Source organism: Pelobates fuscus, chromosome 12 (genome assembly GCF_036172605.1).
Source record: "Pelobates fuscus isolate aPelFus1 chromosome 12, aPelFus1.pri, whole genome shotgun sequence".
NCBI lineage: Eukaryota > Metazoa > Chordata > Amphibia > Anura > Pelobatidae > Pelobates > Pelobates fuscus.
Window position 1 is genome coordinate 88,973,325 of NC_086328.1, and position 15,216 is coordinate 88,988,540.

Below are 15,216 nucleotides of genomic sequence, written 5' to 3' on the forward strand. Positions count from 1 at the left end.
TTAATAAAAAAAAAAGTCCTGAATGAATACCTGAATTGACTGAGAAATAAAAAATTAAAAAAAAAAAAAAAGAGAAAAAGAAAGAGGAAAACGGTAAATGGACGCCGCTTACCAGGGAGTCTACTCCGGTTATTTAACCCCCCCCCCCCTTTTTATCAGTATTTATCATGTGTTATAGTACAGTTTCCTGCAGCATCCTGCGCAGCTTATAGTGCTGGCGTTGCCTCCCAAGAGGCAGGCGGTTAGGGTGGCTCTCGATGCTGTTGCGTGACTTGCCAATGTCGCGTAATACTAGGGAGCAGTGGTGAGTTTTTTTTTTCTTAGTGATATGTTCCCTCTTGCCGCGGCGGGCCCCGTGCTTGGGCGATCTGTCGGGATAGGGGACGTGGGTGCTCTCCGAGCAGGACCTTTCGGCCCATATGAGACTTCCTTCGGGTGGTGGGGGAGCGGCTTACCAAGAAAACTTGGTATACTTACTTCCCGACCAATTTTAGGGTGCTCCCGAAGTCCGCTCTGCGGGAACCCCCCCCTTGGGACATGGTGCCTGTAGAGGGGAAGGGTCAATTTTGCATGATTTCTTATTTACTCTGTTGTCGTTCCATCTGTTTTCCAGGCCGTATTTCTGACAGTCAGTGTTCTGTGGCTATGTGCCCCCGCACAGGTGGCTCTTAATGTCGCCCTCCTGGGTAAGCTGGGCTTTGCCTGTCGGTGTTGCCCTTGGGGCGTTATGGGGTTTTCCTTTTGGGCCTCCATTAACGGTGGCTTGTGCAATCGGGCCCCCTAAGTTCCTTCCACTGACTTCCACCTGTTGCCGCTGCAGCGGGTTTGGGGTTTTTTGGGGCCTAATTGGTTTTTTTCCATGGTGTGCTGACTCTTGCTCAGTGAGCTGGCAAGCATCGGGGCTCTTGCAGACTGGCTGTCTTGGAGCTTCCCCATTCTGGTGGCATGGTAGCCGTGGGGTACCCAACTCCCGGACAGGTGGGTACCATTGTGACAATCGTGGGGTGGTGTAGGCTGTTTGTATCATGTGGCAGTACCCTCTACCCCGGTGGTAACCTGGTTGCGGAGCCTAGCTCGGTGCTGCTTGAGTCTGGAAGTGTCTGGTCAGGCGGGGTTTTTCCCGGGGGTTCTATCTTGTTCACGGTAGGACGTACTTCAGGCGGGGGGCTCCGCGGGGCCAAATTATAAGGCAGTGGAGACATGGTCGCTCGGTCTAGCGGTCTGGGGCCCGCTACAGTAAAGTGTGACCGATCAGGCCGGATGAGAGCATTTCCTTGGCGGCTTCCCATTCATGTTACGGTCATCTGCAGGTGGGAATGGGTTTTGGTGGATCGAGTAAGCATCGGAATGGACTTCCTTCAGGCTTTCGCCGCTCGACAGCTGTTGTATTTGGGAAAGGTAAGTTGGTAGCGGTTGGCTGATTCATCAATAGAATCTGTTCCGTTCTTGGATGTTGCGGGGTTGACATAACCGGGCCCTTTCTGCTTTCTCTTGAGGTAGATGGAATGTACAGGGTAACGGTTAGGCTCCTAACAGGATGTGCTAGGTTCCCAGGATAGTTGGAAATATACTGTTCCAATTGGGGGAGCGCCGGGTTCCCACATGCGTCCTGTTTTCCTTCGGTGAGGGCTTTTCCGCCCCTGGGTTGTTCAGCCTCCTCTCCCATTGTTTGGTTCTCGAAGCCGGGTTTTCTCGCCATGTCGTTGGGGTGCTCCAATTGTGGCTTGAATTCCTGTGTAAGGATGGTGGAGAGTTCAGGGGGCATTTCAGTCCGGTTAGGGGGCGGCTACAGACGCCGCAAGGCTGGGCGTGCTTGTGCCACTGGTTCACAGGGCTTGAATGGTGAGGGTCAGGGTGGTAGTTTCCTTGGGTTAACCCTGCCAGTCTACAAATGGATTTCTCTCCGCGGTTACTGTCTCTCTGTCAGGATCGGGACAGGGATCCAACACGCAGAGTACAAACAGTAGCCAGATACGTATACCGGACCTTAGAATGGCCGGACTAACGTAAGTAGTACAGTATAGAATGGTCAAAGACAAGCCGAGGTCAAGGGTAACAGAAGACAGGTAAGCGAGAGACAAGCCGAATCAAGGGTAACAGAGATAAGCTGAGTAAGGTAAACAAGCCGGGTCAAAACCAAATGGGATAATAGAATACACAAGCACTGAGTGACTAGAACAAGCTAGAACCACGACAGGGCAATGAGCTAATGAAAGAAGCTCTGTTAAATACCCTGTTCAGAGCAGTAACCACGCCTCCGAGGCGTCCTGATTGGTCCTGCAGCAATTGAGTGACAGGTCGTTCCGGAGGAGTGTCCTGATGACAACTTCCTGCCTAGATGCTGTAAAAGGCAGTCACTCCCTCGCGGCCGGCCTTGCATGACCGGATAGACCGTGGGAAAGGGAGCCATCAGGCCGTCTGGATGGAGGAACAGCTAAGTCTCTACCTCTTTCGGAGGTAGAGACCGCAGGTACCCTGACACTCTCCCCCTTTCCCCCCACCCCGGAATAAGGAGGGTGGGATGCTCATATGTCATTTGGGACAGGAGGCGGGGGGCGAGTGGTTGGATCTTACACCTTCGGGAGTGGAGGTTCGTTGGTCTGGCGCCAGATACATGAGGGAGGTGTGGCTCCTCCTCATCCTGGGTCAGCTTTCCCGCCTCCTAGGGGTACCGGGGGTTTTTGTCATCTGTCTGAGTGGAATGACCTGGGTTCGGTGGCTGTTTGGGATTTGGGTGCTCTTAAATCTGGACATGTTACGCATTCTGTTTCTTACCAGAGGTTCTCAGGGGCCGGGCTGAGGCTATCGCCCATTTCTGTTGGCAGTGCGCTCAGCAATGCCCCTGGTGCGCTGCCGTCGGGAATCGGATGAGATGGGTTTCTAGTTTTGTCTTGGGGGCTTGGGGGATTCCTTAGGGTTTGGCCGCATGTGGCCTTGTTATCTCGAGGGGATGGGGGCGCTTGCTGGAGGTCGGATGAGGCCTATGTTAATGGTGCACTGAGGAGGACTCCGGCTGGAGTTGAAACGCGATTGCTGCTAGACCAAAGTATTGTATCTGGGACTTTTTCTTATTTACTCTGCGGTGTTTTATTCAGGCTTTGTGCTTAGAATATTTTACTATTTATACACTGCATATTGTCCCTGTTTTAATTGTTTATTTGTTCAATAAATTTTGGATTCTGCACTTTGTATCCTGTGCTGCTCTCCTCAAGGATATCGTTTTAGCCTTTTTAGGCACCCTCCTGCATATTATACAGAGCCTGGGATGGCTTTAAATCCTGTGAGTTTTACTCTACATGAGGAGTCTATCAAAATATATATATATATATATATATATATATACATATATACACACACACACACACACACATTTTGCACTGTTGTGTTATTTGTGTTTTTTAGATTGATCACGAATTGTCATTTCATTTACTGGTGCAGTATTTATTCTATGTTAATCTTGCACTGCTAGAAGTGGTGGAACAGGCCATGGCTGGTTGTGGTGGGGTCCCCCGCTGATTTTAGGTGTAAAACAGCGGGGTTGTGGCGGAGGTATGTCCTTGCCAATTGAGTTTGAGGGGTTACGTTTAAGTATATGGAATGAGATGAACAAGTTTTTTAAGGTCTCAACCTCCCCTGCTTCAAAGGTTTAACATTAGGTTGCCTGAGGTCTCGTGCCCATCGAGCGTGGATAAGGTCGGCTGATGGCGGGCATTGGAAAGATATGATTTTTATGACGAGGGGGGAGGTGAGAGGAAGTGGTGATTAGGAACCACTGTATGTTTATTGGCAAGGACGGTTGGGTCACTGTATAACACTATGTGTGGAGTTATATATGTACATATGTTAATTTATGCTTATTTATGTCTAACGTTTTTGGTTACAGAAAAAGAAGAGATTTAATAAATAAAGTTATGGATGTGTTATGCAGTAATTTAGTTTGTGACAATAATAAATGCTGTGGCCTGTTCATCCGTACTAAGTGGTCTGTCATTATTGGGGGGTTGAATGGGGTTAGTTTTTGTTCTAGGCTGCATCGCGATTCCCCACTACGTACATACAAGTGCTGTAGGGATTTATTGAGCTATACTGTATTTTCTACACCTACCTGCTTAGTGCTATAGTGATTGATTTATTTAGCTATCTGTATTTTCTTCACCTACCTGCTTAGTGCTGTAGTGATTGCTTGATTGATTGATTTGTTTACTCTGTTTTTCTGCATCTACCTTCTTATTGCTGCAGGGATTTATTTGTTTAGAATGTGTTTACCTTCCTACTGCCATTATGATTTATTTATTTAGATTGGATTTTTCTGTCTACTTTTTTGCTGGGGATGTATTTTCTCTTATGACTTTTCTGCATTTTCCTGTTTTGGGCCCCCCTATCTGGGGATCGTTTTTTTCTTGGGTTTGGGGGGGGGGGGGGGTTCCTTTTTTCCCTCCCTCCCTCTACCGTTTCCGGGTGGCTTTGCCCCCCTCACTTTTTGTCCGTTTTGCGGCCTCCGGAAAGTGGTCCTCCGACCGTTTTCCGTTGCCGACCGCCGGGACCCCGGAGTAAGACTCTCTGCGAGATCCTCTACTTCCACCCCCCACCCCACCCACGCTTCCGCTCGCGGTATAACTGCTCCCACGGCGTGGGGGGGTTACATTCCCATGCAGTGCGGCGGACAGTTACCAGACTTACTGCATTAGTTCCGTCGATGGCAGGCACATGTGCTGTAGCTTTGACTGGGACTCAGCTATGACTTGGGCGCATTGCACCCTCAGGCTCTCCTGGCTTTGTGCTCCATGTGGCTGGCAGGTTAGGCTACTGGGGACCATAGTGGTTGATATAGATCACAGGCATGCTATATAGAGCTGTGCACAACCCCTCAAGGGTTACAGGCACAACTGGCAGTGTTTCCACTTATACTCATCCCCCCCCCCCCCCCGTTTTTGTTTGTTCAGATGATTGCTTGCAGCGCTCTGTTTTATCATATTGACCAATGGCTCAGTTGGTGAGTTCCCTGACTACAGGTGTACTCGATATGCAAGTTCACTATTTACGGAGTGTCAGGCACTATTTAACTGAAGTGCGTTATCTACAGTTACACAATGGAATGCTAGGTACAGTCACACAGAAGAATGCTATCTACAGTTACACAGTAGAAGGCTATGTACAGTTACACAAAAGAAGGCTATGTACAGTTACACAAAAGAATGCTATGTACAGTTACATAGAAGAATGCTATGTACAGTTACATAGAAGAATGCTATGTACAGTTACATAGAATGATGCTATGTACAGTTACATAGAATAATGCTATGTACAGTTACAAAGAAGGCTATGTACAGTTACACAGTAATATACTATGTACAGTTACATAGGAGAATGTTATGTACTGTTACACAGAAGAGTGTTATGTACAAATACACAGAAGAATGTACATACAGTTACACAGAAGAGCGTTAGGTACGGTTACACAGAAGAATGTTATGTACGGCTGCACAGAAGAATGTTATGTACGGCTGCACAGAAGAATGTTATGTACGGCTGCACAGAAGAGTGTTATGTACAGTTACACTGAAGAAGGTTACGTACAGTTACACAGAAGAGTGTTAATTACAGTTACACAGAAGTGTGTTATGTGCTGTTAATCTGAAGAAGTGTTATGTACATCTTATCTGAAGAGCGAAAGGTACATTTTATCAGAAGAATGGAATGCGCAGTTCCTCACCTGTACATCTCTGAAGGTCCTGACTTGTCTGTGTCCCAGGACTTGGCCGGCTTTGTCCGTGCCTTACTGATTGGCCTGCTCTGCCTGTGCCCCATTGATTGGCCTGCTTTGTCTGTGCCCCATTGATCTGGCCTGTGCTGTCTGTGCCACATTGATCTGGCCTGTGCTGCCTGTGCCAGAATGTCTGCATGCCAAGCCTACTGCCACATACTCACGCTTGTGCATTGCATGCGCTGTCCAACTTGCCTTGGTCACTATATGGGGTGCTGCCCCTATCTCCCTGTCAGTGACTCTTGTCCTCTATTCTCCTTGAGGTCGCTTTGCCTGGGACCGCTGCACAGGAGAACCCTTATCCGGGTTAACAGCGCAGTCAATGACTACTAGTGACCGCCTCCGTGGAATTAGGCTTCAGCCAGGGTCCTCCCTTAAGCTTATCAGGAACGTAACGCTAGAGGGCCCACCTTTAAAATGGCAGGCAACTTGAATGAGTCAGACTCTCCTAGAGGAGAGCAGGCAAGGTCACATAAGCGCTACTGGAAGGGTGAAGGCCCTGAACCAGTGACTTGAAGGAGTCAGACTCTCCTTGAGGAGAGCAGGCAAGTGCGCATGAGCGCTACTGGAAGGGTGAATGCCCTGAACCAGACGTCCGGAAAGATTAGATTCCGGAGAAGTGTCTAGGCCTGATATGATCAACCATGACGGCCAGACGACACCGCTTATGTGGCGCAGGGGTGAAGGTCCCCGTAACCCCCCCCACCACGGCCGCCCTATTTGAATGGCGTGCTCACCGGTCCCCCTCGGAGGGAGAGGACGATGGGGGTGTGGATTATGATGATGGCCCCTAGTGGCACCATGAGATGTAGAACAAAGTGGGCCCTGACGTCCTTGGAAGAAGAGGTCGTCTCGTGGATCACCTTAAACGAACCCCTGTTCGACCCTCGATCCATTGCTCACCTGGTTTCTTTGGAATGGTCTCTGCCCGATCACCTAGCACCATCGGTGCGTTTCTGGGCCCGTAGACCGCTGGCTTGAGAAGCCCGCAGGATAATTCGAGCGGTATTCATGGAAATACTTGACGGAGGCTTATCTCAGCTCCAACCCGTACCTTTTATAGGGGATTGGAGCCTTGACCCAGATTTTCACACTTACCTCCACTTTCAGATGACATCCCAGATGGGGCCCCGAGTCTGGGGTGGCAGACGACCATAACCTAAATGCAATTTGGACCGCTGGAGGTGCTTGGGATAAAGGGATCTGAGCCCCTCGGAGTCCCGGCACGAGTCTACGATTGAACGTATATTCATTAGTTACTTTGAATTAGACGCGGCCCTCAAGAAACTTCTAGGGACCGCGGGGCCCAGTTCTGGTTAGGTGGCCTCTATTTTCTCCCTGGTGAGATAGGTATCTTGTGCATCAGTCATTTGGGCGACAATACAACCTGGTTGGCAGGTTGGGAGGAATTGAGGACATTCAGGAATACCAGAACTATCTGAAGAGATCTTTCTCGTTTTCTATGCGTTGGGACCTGGACACGACTCTTCATCAATTTAGGACATCTTGCTGTACGGTCTACCTGGACGGGCTTACCGGAACTCCTGCGAGGTACCTCCCAGACCTAAAGGTCAGACGCTCCCAGTGTTTTCCCTTGTTAGAGTCCCTGGATTTCGTTTTTTTCAACCAGGGAAATATCAACCTCCTCTACATCTCAAGGAGTGGAGTCCTGGAGGGCGGATTGGACGCAAGGGGATGCCTCCTACGCTCTCCTCTGCCTGTGTTTCTCGTACATATGGAATAGGTTTCTCTGGGAGGACCCGGCGTCAAGACTTTAGTCCACGGAGGAGGACCCATCAGTCCCCGACCAGTTCGGCTGGATGACGGACCCGTCTGGTCAGCGATGGATGCTTCCCTCCAGGAGTGTTCGACACGGAGACGCGGACGAGTCTCCTCTGTTTGTTTGGTCTCAGGACCTTTCTACAGGTGACTCGTTCTGCTGGTACTTTGGAATTATGATCTCCGCTTCGGCAGAGTCAAACCTAGTTCCTGGATTCCCTGGACCCTTGCTCATTTGATCTCGGGGATTGTGAGACTTTGGTCTGCATGGCGACCCTGACGTAGTTGGGTCTGGTACGGATCTCCTAATTTTGCTACCGCTTTTACAGGGTTCGGGTATTGTTTGGTCACTTTATTACCGGGGACTGCCATATTAATTATATTAGGTAGCGCGTACGACTGTTGTCGGCGGGCCTCGCTCTGCTTAGAATTCCCTTTACGATTCCTGAGGATGGGAATTCATCTCCCCAGGGGGTAAACGCATTTTTGTCATGCTCCTATGGTGGTTTCTGTCGGGTTTTGCCCATTCACTGATTCTAGATTTATTTCAGTTATTATACCTTGCTTTTTCTTTCAGATGGGTTCGGCGGTTCGGACCTTAGTTGTCTATCAGACTTAGTCGGACCCGAGGGTCATATTCTTACTTTGGTAGCGCTCCCACCTTTAGGCGGTGTTCGACGTCACCGTTTGTTTAAATGGTTCTTCCCTTTTTCTCGCCCTTCATGTACCGCTTGGTTGTGGTTGGCATTGGCGGGGCGTATAGGTTTTTTCGGTTCACTTCAGTCCGTAACACTGAGACTTCAGGTACCGACATGGCGGGCGTTTTTCTCCAAGACATTGTACGCTTTCCTGCCGGTTACGAGGAGCTATCTTCGTAGAGTTTAGGTTGGTACGGCGGATCGTGTTTCTTTGGTCTTTGCTGTCCGAGCATTAAAACAGAAAATATGAAGCCTCCCGTCATGCTATAAAATTGTAGATTATACTAGCTTTAGTGTAACTATAATCTTAATTTTATTAATGACAGGAGGCGAATATTTCCCTCCCAGTTTCTCCCTCCCCTTGTTGTTTGTTAGTTTGACTGACTTGTTGTTTATTCACCTGGTCTCCTGGGCTAGGTTTGTTATCTGGGGGAGTTGGGGTTTATCTGGGATATGGTACCGTCAGTATTTTATGATGGGGATTCAGGTTTTTTCACTATCTGGGATATTATACTGTCAGTATTTACGATGGCGATTCATGTTTTCTCAGTACATTTCATTCGCTAATCAGTGTTTTCGACTCTTTTTCTCTCGTTTCAGTTTAATGGTTTGGCTACAGTTCTTAGATCCGACTACGCTACAGGATCAAGGTCAAGACTTCACCCACTGGTTCCACGGTTTCAAGTTTGCATGGCATTCATCGTTATGTTATGTTTGTTTCTTCTGTTATTGTATTTGTGGTGTATTGTTCATGTACTTTATTTGTCGCAGCGTGAAAGAGGAAATAGTTAGTTGGGAGAAGCCTTTTATAGATTCCTGATTTTTTTGTCTCTGGTGTTTTTATCTCTATGTTAATGTGCTGCTGTGGAGTTCTAGTAAAGAGAGACTTAAGCAAATATTCGCCTCCTGTCATTAATAAAATTAAGATTATAGTTACACCAAAGCTAGTATAATCTACAATTACTACTTCCTATTGGAAAGTGTTAAAGATATGTGTTCCTCATAATGTAGAATAATGCTGTGTCACTAGACTAACAGAGATCTGTGGCTGTCTCTACATGTATCACTTTTAGGCTGAAAAATGAAGATTTAGGGCTCCACCGACTGGGTTAATAATAGGAACAAATGAAAGTTTTTAATATGATTTTTCTTCATTAATAGACAAGGAGTTTCTTGGAATTTAGTTCCTGGAACAGGTCTATTATTTTATATCAAATCCGTCCAGTACCAACTGTGACGTTGCGCAGTAAATGTGTAATAGAGTTGGCACGAGGTAATGCCAGCTTACCTTGATTGCCATTGGGACGGTTTACATGTTAATAGGGACAGGGGTATCTCTTACCTCTGATGTAGTTTGAAGATGGGGATTTCTGAGTAGCTGTGTAATATTTATTCCATTAATCAAGATATTAACATTGTTGAAAAAAAAAGTTAATTTCCCATACTATTAAAAGGAACAAACAGTATTGCATGGGAAATCTGAAAGTGATACTAATAAAATAAGTACATGAGACGTGAGCTAAAGAGTTGCAGGAGGTAAATAATGACTTAATGTTATTTTTTTTTTTTTTTTAGATTCTTTATTTTTCGTGCAACAAGATGTACAAACAAGCCTGCAGTGCCCCAACAGCAGGCACAGGCGTAGTAGAGTAGAGCATTATCATGACAAGATACAGTCGCACATTTTGGTGATACAAGATGTAAACGTATGGTCAATAATAATAGGTATGAGAAATCATACATGTTACTGAGTATGAGAAAATACATTAAGAAATAATAGAAAACACAAACATTACCCTTGTTGTAGAATTATTAGGCCTCATATAAAAATTGTCTTTAGGCCTCATAAAATTGTCTTAAAGAATGCTTTGTGCTTTGTTAGAAGAAAGTGTGCGTCAGCGGAACCATAGATTCCTGTTGAATTAAACATTGTAGCCAGTGAACAACATGGTTTGTCTTAATAAAATGTGAAGTTACTAAAAGCCTTGAGAAACTAACCTTGAAACTAACAGTGCCAAACTACTCAAAATGGCTGCCAAAGCACCCCTCCCATCGAGTGAACTCCTCGTGCTAACAAGATGGTGCTGGAATCCGGAGGAGAACTTCATGACAACAGTAATGACATAAGATGGCACACCCAGTAGGGAGGGCATTTGAATGAACCACTTAACACTTAACCAATTACTGATTTATAATTCTATGTTATCTTGAATTCTGTAGTGATGTAATAATGCCTTTATAAGGGTCTGCGCACCCATTTTCTGGGCTCTTGCCATTAAATTTCCTGAAGTTCTTTCATTAACCTGAACCTCGTGTCTCAGTGTGAATTTACTTCTGCGTGCACGCAACTTTATTATTTCTAATTTGGACAGGAACAGATAGTCATTCAAACTTATTGGTTTGCATAAAAGAATCCACTACACCCTTAAGACTGGACTGTTGCGTACCCTCCTAGTAGAAACTGAAACTGGAGAGGTGGGCTCCAGGGGACTTGAGTACTTTCTATGTTAGGGGTCTCTGGGCATCTCTTTATTCGGTTTAAATGCTCAAACATTTGACCTTCATTTCGTTATACACATGATGCCCGGGCAGGCTGACCTCATAATGAGAGTGCTGTCAGATATTTTATATTAACTTATCACGGTAGCAGTGTAGCGTCAGAAATGGTCTAGGGCTGCGCATTTTAACATTTAGCAGGCCGGGGTGCATTAATGAAATTTCCCTTTGTAATACCTCTATCCCGCACTGCGGTGATGCCGTCCCTAAAGACCTCTTAATAGCAGACAGTAAAGTAATAATAACGAGGAATGGAAAAGAAAGAAGAAGAAAAAAAAAAGGGAGAAATATCAAAACATGTAACTTTGCAGTTTGTCTCCTGCGGGCTTAATAAAATTGTCTTTAGGTGTACCAAAAACTTAGAACTAAGGGTTACCACAGTAGCCGCTGAAGTAAACGTTTTAGAGTCCGCTTTGGGCAAGAAGTTGGTATAGTCCCGGTAGGGTGTTAGCAGGGCCAGGGTTAAAGAGACCATGGGGATGCCGGCGGCACCGGTTGTTCCCCGGCTAGTTAGATATTGATAGTGTTCAGCAGCCGTGATTTTTTATGCGCTGTTCCCGCTTCGTTGGCTGGTCGCCTCGCCAGGCTGGCCCCCTCAGATGTGGAGGCTGTGTCTGTCGTCGGTGTAGTGGAGGCCTGCCGTGGCAGGTGTAGCGCCCTCAGGAATCTTGCTGGGTCTTCCTGCGCCGACAGGGTTAGAACCGAGTCTCCCTGTTGCACCACAAGAGTGCCCGATACTCCCCATCGATATCTTATCCCATTTTCTCTGAGCACCTTCGTCACGGGCATGAACCTTCGTCTCTCTAATAGGACATTAAATGGTAAGTCATCATATATCTGGATGGAGCATCCATCTACTGCGACGGTAGGGGTGCCCTTTGCTCGGACCAAGATTGCAGACTTAATGGATAAGTCCCTGGTAACAGCTAAGATGTCCCTGGGTGCATCCGCAGGGGCAGTTGGGGCCTTCCGTATTCGGAAAGCAGTCGTGATGGGTAATGCTCCCGCTGTGGGTCTCACTCCCAGCGCTGCTGCGTTGGCAAACTCGAGGATAGTTTATGCCCACTCTTTCGGGTGCCCTGCGGATCTGTACGTTTTTCCTGCGGTGTCTGGCCTCAAATGTTGTGACCATGCGGGTGAGTCCATGTATTTGCTGGGTGTAATGTTCACTTATTGACAATATGGATCACAACTGCAGATAACTGAAAATGTTTATTAAATGGTTACAATTGAATTAAAGTAATATTAACCTTGAGCCGTCTCTTTAATTCCTTGTCAGAAAAATAAGCAGCAGCAGGATTTGCAGAGAGATTAGGTTAAGGCAATTATTAGTCCGAGCAGAGATGAGATTCCAATGTAGAACTGGTAGTTGCAGCAGAATAATTAGTTAGGGAGAGCAAGAAAATGTAAGCAGAGATGCAAGGTAATTATATCCTGTTTAGGCCGATGAGTTCTACTTAGCTTTGTAGGGGTGGTAGTCCAGTTGGTGAGATCTGTTCTCAGAGAGGATTAAGGTAGCTGCAGACAAAAGAGTATCCAAAGGCAAGTCCGCGGTCGAGGAGAGGAGAAGGCAGGTAAACGATAAACAGTCCGGGTCCGATACACAGTAGAGGTAAACACAGATGCACGTAGCGTTGAAGTTTTCGCGGGAGGCTTTCAAATTGATCCAGCACTGTGGTGTTGACGCGGTCTCCCTAAGTATCCTGGGAGCGACCGCGTCAGAGGAGGGGGAGTGGCCGCGCTCCGTCTACCCGGAAGTCCCCGGATTACGGATGCCGGAAGGTCTGACACTGGGACATTGTCTTCATTTGGGCCTGTGTCTCCAGCAACTCCTGCTCTCTCCTCCCCTCTTTCTTTTCAGCCGCACAGATTTTTGCAGTGAGACTATCGACTTTGGCACGCACGCCAGCTAAGTCGGCCTTCCAGACTTCCCTTAAGTCCACCAATAGTTTTTTAATATCCCCCTTAGTGGAGAGTGAGGCGTCAGAATCGGAGTCTTCACTCCCGTACACGCCGTTCAAGGCTGGTGTACTGCGGTTATCCTCTGCCGAGTCTTCCGCGGAGCTTGAGTCTCGTGGACCCATGGGCGCCATCTTGGGCTGTGCATGCCCCTCCAGCCTTTCGAAGGACGCACGGATGTCTGCTTGCTTAGCGCTCCCCGAGTGGGTCAGCTTACGATTTTTCTCCTGGGGGGTCCTGGAGAACTCTGGTATTAATATTTCTGTCTTTCGGGTTATTCTCCGTGGCTTTTTAATTTATATATCTGTGTGGTCTGCAGGAGCTCCACACCAGCACGTCTTGTTCCTTGCTTGGCTAGCCACGCCCCCCCAAGACCTGTTATTTTATCTCTTTGTTTAAACCAGGGTTCTTTTAACAATATGCAAAAAAGTAGCCTTTGACATATTTGCACATTCTATAGTAGTAAATTCCAGGTGTACGTTGTGCTATTATCTCACATTAAAGTTTAGTTCATTATTATTATATTTAATTATGCTGTCATTCCACCTGGCATCCTATGTCATATTTTGGACATTGAGGTGGTTTTGCTACTTTTCTGTTTCTTATTTTTAATAATTTCCTGACAGTATGATTCACTTTTAAAGGGACACTCCAGTCCCCTCAAGCACTTCAGCTTGCGGACTGCAGTATACGAACTGCATGTCCCCGACGACTAATTTTATAAAAGTGACAATATTGAATCCCATTAGTAACAACTCAAGCAGACAGATTTTGTGAGGGTTTCCTTCCAGCCACATACGTCCAAGTAGCACCACTGTCCAGTGTATATCATCCAATGCCAAATCCCTCTTTCTCATTTTAGGCTGCAATTTGAGCTGGAAGTAAGAGCTTTTCACAGTTGATACTGGTCCTCTGGGACCTCTTGTCACGGGTGGCGGTCCGGCAATGCTTCTTGTGAAAAGCAAACCCAGATCTGGTGTGTGTTTTTTTATAGGGCAGGGCAGCTGTAACCAACACGTCCAATCTCATCTCATTGATTGGACTCCAGTTGGCTGACATCTCACTCCAATTAGCTCTTGGAGATGTCATTAGTCTAGGGGTTCACATACTTTTTCCACCTGCACTGTGAATGTTTACATGGTGTGTTCAATAAAAACATGGCAACATTTCATTATTTGTGTGTTATTAGTTTCAGCAGACTGTGATTGTCTATTGTTGTGACTTAGATGATGCTCAGATCACATTTTATGACCAATTTGTGCAGAAATCCATATCATTCCAAAGGGTTCACATACTTTTTCTTGCAACTGTATATCAGTCACTTCCAGGCTGAAATGGGTGTCCCTGGAAAATAGTTACAATCTGGAATTTTCTCATTTGTAATGGACTACCTCCATAATGCCAAGAGGTGATAAAATGCTCCATTAAGTGCCCCTTTCACATGTAAATCTAAACAACTTGGTTCCAAAATCTATTAAAAGATCAAGTTTACTACTTAATGCATGGTGGAGTTATCTGGGGAATTGTGAGGATTTGATGCTTCGCACAAAAGAGCTCTCAGAAGACCTACGATTAAGAATTGTTGACTTGCATAAAGCTGGAAATGGTTATATAAGTATCTCCAAAAGCTCATCAGTCCACGGTAAGACAAATTGTCTATAAATGGAGAAAGTTCAGCACTGCTGCTACTCTCCCTAGGAGTGGCCGTCCTGTAAAGATGACTGCAAGAGCACAGCGCAGACTGCTCAATGAGGTGAAGAAAAATCCTAGAGTGTCAGCTAAAAACTTACAAAAGTCACTGGCAAATGCTAACATCCCTGTTAGCGAATCTACAATACGTAAAACACTAAACAAGAATGGATTTCATGGGAGGATACCACAGAGGAAGCCACTGCTGTCCAAACAAAACATTGCTGCACGTTTACAGTTTGCACAAGAGCATCTGGTTGTTCCACAGCAGAACTGGCAAAATATTCTGTGGACAGATGAAACCAAAGTTGAGTTGTTTGGAAGAAACACACAACACTATGTGTGGCGAAAAAGAGGCACAACACAGCAACATCAAAACCTCATCTCAACTGTGAAGTATGGTGGTGGGGGCATCATGGTTTGGGGCTGCTTTGCTGCGTCAGGGCCTAAACTGATTGCTATCATCGAAGGAAAAATGAATTCCCAAGTTTATCAAGACATTTTGCAGGAGAACTTAAGGCCATCTGTCTACCAGCTGAAGCTCAACAGAAGATGGGTGTTGCAACAGGACAATGACCCAAAGCATAGAAGTAAATCAACAACAGAATGGCTTAAACAGAATAAAATACGCCTTCTGAAGTGGCCCAGTCAGAGTCCTGACCTCAACCCGATTGAAATGCTGTGGCATGACCTCAAGAAAACGATTCACACCAAACATCCCAAGAATATTGCTGAACTGAAACAGTTCTATAAAGAAGAATGGTCAAGAAT